Source organism: Felis catus, chromosome B4, assembly GCF_018350175.1.
Source record: "Felis catus isolate Fca126 chromosome B4, F.catus_Fca126_mat1.0, whole genome shotgun sequence".
Classification (NCBI taxonomy): domain Eukaryota; kingdom Metazoa; phylum Chordata; class Mammalia; order Carnivora; family Felidae; genus Felis; species Felis catus.
In genome coordinates, this window is record NC_058374.1 from 125,266,088 (window position 1) to 125,271,781 (window position 5,694).

At 39.8% G+C, this 5,694-nt stretch overlaps 1 non-coding gene across 1 annotated transcript; it reads right to left on the bottom strand.

Annotated features, from left to right (window-relative positions):
* Positions 1-495: 495 nt before the first annotated feature.
* LOC111561548 lies at positions 496-602 on the bottom strand. The gene has a single exon (XR_002744195.1). It is a non-coding gene; the product is annotated as a U6 spliceosomal RNA (small nuclear RNA).
* Positions 603-5,694: the final 5,092 nt, after the last annotated feature.

Below are 5,694 nucleotides of genomic sequence, written 5' to 3' on the forward strand. Positions count from 1 at the left end.
AGGAGGGGTGGGACAGACTCTAGGACTTGACCCTGGGGGCCACCCTTCCTGAGACTGTTTGACAGCCAACATAGTTCTCCACTTGATAAGAGCAATTCTACTCCTAAAATCCCTCAGAACAGGGCACATCATCTGAAGTTGAAACGCACTATAACTTTTAGTGAGAAAGAAATTTTTTCATTGCAAGCCCTCAGATTGACCTCCATTCTGCTAAAAAACATGACAGAAACAAACAAATAAGAACAACCACCAAATCCCATTAAAATGTATGAAATTACTTCATGTGTTAATGTAGCCTTACAAAGCATTGCCCTTCATCAATTACTCTATGTAATATGGCTGTTTACTTGCTCTCATTAATCCATTACACAGAGCACAATTAAGACTTGGCTTTTGGCTTACAGCTATGATAGCAAATTGTAAACAATTCAGCCTTTAGCACAAACAAATAAAGAAACTCAGGGCAGTAGGGATGAGAGAAACCCATTGAAACCAAGAATCATACTACACTTTCTGGAGAGGTTGTGTGTCATCCTTGTGCAGAGAGCCATGAGAATCTTCTCTGATTCATTCCAATTTTCTCCTATGTGCTGCCGAAGCAAGTGCTACACTCTCTGGAGAGGTTGATATCACTGGGCTCAAAGGCACAAGATTGTGTCCTTTATTAATGAGCAGACCACCGGGATTCTGAAAGGAGAATTCGGTGAAATGGGTGCTAACCATACAATTGCAAAAATGGTCCTGTGGTAACTTTGGACTGTGGCACCCAGCGGCATGCAAGGTGAGCAAAGGACAGGTGGATCGTGCACAGTGCCAAGATCCAAGGAGCTGAAAGAGGGCTACTGAATAAAACTGGGTTGATAAGGTGAATCTAATGTCGTGTCTGCATGATTATACCCATGTTGTACCAAAGACTCCCAAATGTAATAAAAACTGGGAGATAAGCTACTCTTTCTCTTTTGATTCTGTTACCTCCAAACCTATTTCTCTGTGTTTTCTCCATCTCAGTGAATGGCACCGCCTTCCACCCAGTTACTTTAACTGAAAACCTAGGTGTTGTCTTTGTGATAGTGAAGTTTATGTGTCAACTTGACTGGGCTGCAGTATACAAAGTCATCTGGTAGACATGATTTCTGGATGTTTCTATGAGGGTGTTTCCAAAAGCGATCAGCATTTGAATTGGTGTTGGCTTGAGTGAAGTAGCTGGCTCTCCCCAATGTGGGTGGGCACCATCCCATCCACCGAGGGCCCAAATATTACAAAAAGTATAGGAAGGTTGAGTCTGTGCTGTGCCTGGGTACTTGAGTGGGACATTGACCTTCTCCTACCAAATTACCCAGGGCTCACATAAATGATAGCCACCAACATTTAATGCCTCACACAGTGTCAGTGGGTCAGGAGCTGAGAAATGACTTAGCTGGGTGGTTCCGGTTCAAGGTGTCTCTCGTGAGGCTGTATTGATCTGGAGGCTTAACTGGAGGACCTGCTTCCAAGGTGGCTCATTCACTTTGCTTTTTGCAGGAGGCCTCAGTTCCTTGCCATGTGGATCACTCCGTAGTGCTGCTTGAGTGATCCAAGACAGCACAACAGAATCTGCAATGTCCTTTGTGACGTAGGCTTGAAAGTCCCATTCCTTAACTTTTGCAACATTTTATTGGTTACATAGACCAGTCCTATTCAGCGTGAGAGGGAGATACATAAGGGTGTGAGTATCAGGAGGTGAGACTCACTTGGGGCCATCTTGGGGGCTGTCTTTCACACACCATGACATTGTGGTTGCTGGCCACTCTAGTCTCCTCCCTACACACTTTCCCCAGCCTGGCTTTTCCCTCATCCTCTATATCTGAGCTTAAGTATCTCTTTCTTGGAGGACTCTTCCCTAACAACCATATCTGGAGGAGATACTCTACCACCCTGTATTTAGTTCATAGCACTCATGATAATCCATAATGATATTATATATGCACTCATTTATTTAGTGACTTACTGTCTCCCTCCCTTCCCACTTGGATGTAAACTCCTAAAATTGCTGGAGTCTATTGTGACCCCGTCCCCTAGCATAGTATGTGACAAATATGAAAAAATCAATTTATATCTGTTGAAGGAATGATTTTTTAAAATTAAAGCTAAGGTAAGATGGCTCCTTTTCTCTCTTTGGCTTGATCCAAAGTTTTCTCTTGCAATTTGGAAGGGGCTTGGGGAGAGGGTGGGAACAAAGGAAGGAAACTAAGAGGTCCTGGTTGGAAGCAGATTGAGGGCTGGGCTGAGGGAAGAGGATACTGGAATGTGGCTCCCCCTATAACACCCCCCACTGGACCCCACAAAGGCAGTACTCAGAGACAGCTCACCATTACCACAAGCCCCACTGGGCAACACTAAAGTTTTATTCTGACCCCGGTAGGAGGCATTTTCATTTGGACTCTGAAGGAGGTAAAAGACTAATTCCAGCTTTTGCCAGAAAGTAGCAGAATGAGAAGGTGAGACAAGGTCACATTCATCTTGAGTGACTGGGAGGTAAAAGTGGGAATGACTGGGACATGTGGAGGGGGAGACCCAAGTTCTCCACCCTTCTCCCGATACTTATCTCTAGAGTAAACCATCTGGGAGCATTTAGAGGCAGGCAGAACAATGTGAGGAAATTTGCACAGAATGTTATCTCTGCACTTTGCCAAATAGTTGGTGAGCTCTAGGGGGCTGGTACAGCCTCTGCTCTGACCTGGAACCTCATTTCGAAGCCGGGGAGGAAAGCTTACTCAGTGGAGCTGGGGCATGAAGTCCTAACACTCCCACACTGTCTGTGCCTGAGGCAGGGGGCCAGGTCCAGCGCTGCTCAGTGGCCAACTCAAATTTGAAAGGTGTTGCTGGGATGTTTCTGTTCAGCCAGGAATCACGTGGCTTCCTTAAGGGCCTCATTTGGGTCCCCAGAGAAAGCCTTGTCTCTGTGCATGGTGTTAAAATATAATTTTCAAAAGGTTAAAAAAGCAGGACTCTAAAAACAACAAAAAAGACTCATGCAAATACAAAAGGCATACATGTCAAAGATTTTATTCAACTCATTAATTAAAGAACCAGTACAATGTTGAAACCTGTCCAAAGAGCATTTGAAAAGCTAGGGATATATACATACATGTGTATGTATAAAATATATATATGTATAATATACATGTATAGATATAGATATACATATGTATATATTACATATAATTTTATGATATAACTATAACATAATTATATGTTATAATGTGTTATATAATTACAATTATTATATAATATATAATATGCTGCATATAATTATGTTACGTAACATATAATAAATATATATGTATACATACACACATTATATACAATTATATGTAATTATACTGTATCTACTATATATGAATATATATTATATATAATTATGATTATAATTTGAGAAGCTGGGGATATATACATACATGCAATCATATATATATATATATATATATATATATATATATATATATATATATATATATATTCACACACACACACACACACACACACACACACACATTGCTGGGTTCAAGTTCAGTAGGGCCATGCATTGAAATCTATGGAGTATCTGCTTCCCTGGATTAAAATTACTTGTATCTCTATCAATCAAAATTCTACAAGCCAACCTGTGCCCTTACAGAGTTATAAAATAGCTCAGGAAACAGAAAGTCAAGACCAGAATGGCATCAAAAGAAAACTCAGAAATCTCTTTTGTCTATTTCCAGGATTCAGATAACTTTTCTGATAATAGATTCTGATGAAAGCTCCCTTCTCAGGGTGATTTGATGGCAGCTGAAAGATGTCCCCCACTGAAAGTTTATCATGACAGTTGGTCCTTTCTGTGATGTGATGATTTCAAGTCTGTACTACATGCAGTAATAGTTAACATTTATTAAGCACCTACTCTGGGCCAAACACATTGCTAAGAACATTACACAGATAAATTTATTTCATCCTCACAACAAATCGATTATTCTTATCTGTATTTTGCAGATGACAAAATGAAGCTTAGGAAAATTCGGTAATTTGTTCAAGGTCACACAGCCATCCAGGAAATGGTGGATCCAGGATTTGGAGGCACGGAGTCTGACTCTTGAATTATAAGAAGTTGTCCTAGACACTGGGAGTTCTAGAAAGATTAGTTATACGCCATCCCTGTCCAAAATAATCTTGGAAAGGTTAGTTTCCCACCAAGACAAAGTCTCATGCTCTCCCTACAAAAAATGAGGTCTTACTGATGTTTTCGCCAAGCTTACTATGAGGATAAATGAAATGATATGGAAGTACCATATAGACCTTACATCAGTGGGCAGGCTGATGTTATTATTAAGGAACTGTCATTATCAGAGCTGTCCTTTATGTTCATGGGGAAGATAGAATTTGGGTTTTTGATGAACTAGAGTCAACGACGAGCTGTTTCTAGTTATCGCCAGGGCCGGGGCTAGGATGTACAAAATTTAAATTGCTGCCAAGAAGCTCAGTAATCAAGATAAAAAAAAAAAAAACATTTTAATGCAACTTTTAAAAAGAAATAAAAATGAAGGTATAAAACTATATGATGAACAAAATACAATTTTAATTTAATTTGATAAAGTCAAGATAAGTATGACTGATTTTTCCTTTTGCCTTGGGCTACAATATGACTCAACTTGGCACAGGTTTCTAGCCTATTTCCTTACAGAATTTACCAAAAGGCAGTATTGTGGAATGTATTTCCAGTCTTGTTCTGGGGTGTTGCTCTTTTTTTTAAATTTTAATTTATATTTTTTTAAATTTACATCCAAATTAGCATATAGTGCAACAATGATTTCGGGAGTAGATTCCTTAGTGCCCCTTACCCATTTAGCCCATCCCTCCCCCACAACCCCTCCAGTAACCCTCAGTTTGTTCTCCATATTTATGAGTCTCTTCTGTTTTGTCCCTTTTCCTGTTTTTATATTACTTTTCCCTTCCCTTATGTTCATCTGTTTTGTTTCTTAAAGTCCTCATATGAGTGAAGTCATATGATTTTTGTCTTTCTCTGACTAATTTGGCTTAGCATAATACCCTCTAGTTCCATCCACACAGTTGCAAATGGCAAGATTTCATTCTTTTCATTGCCAAGTAATACTTCATTGTATATATATATATACCACTTCTTCTTTATCCATTCATCCATTGATGGACATTTGGGCTCTTTCCATACTTTGACTCTTGTTGATAGTGCTGCTATAAACACGGGGGTGCATGTGTCCCTTCAAAACAGCACACCTGTATCCCTTGGATAAATGCCTAGTAGTGCAATTGCTGGGTCGTAGGGTAGTTCTATTCTTAGTTTTTTGAGGAACCTCCATTCTGTTTTCCAGAGTGACTGCACCAGCTTGCATTGCCACCAACAATGCAAAAGAGATCCTCTTTCTCTGCATCCTCGCCAACATCTCTTGTTGCCTGAGTTGTTAACGTTAGCCATTCTGACAGGTGTGAGGTGGTATCTCATTGTGGTTTTGATTTGTATTTCCCTGATGATGAGTGATGTTGAACATTTTTTCATGTGTCGGTTGGCCATCTGGATGTGTTCTTTGGAGAAGTGTCTGTTCATGTATTTTGCCCATTTCTTCACTGGATTATTTGTTTTTTGGGTGTTGAGTTTGATAAGTTCTTTATAGATTTTGGATAATAACCCTTTATCTGATGTGTCGT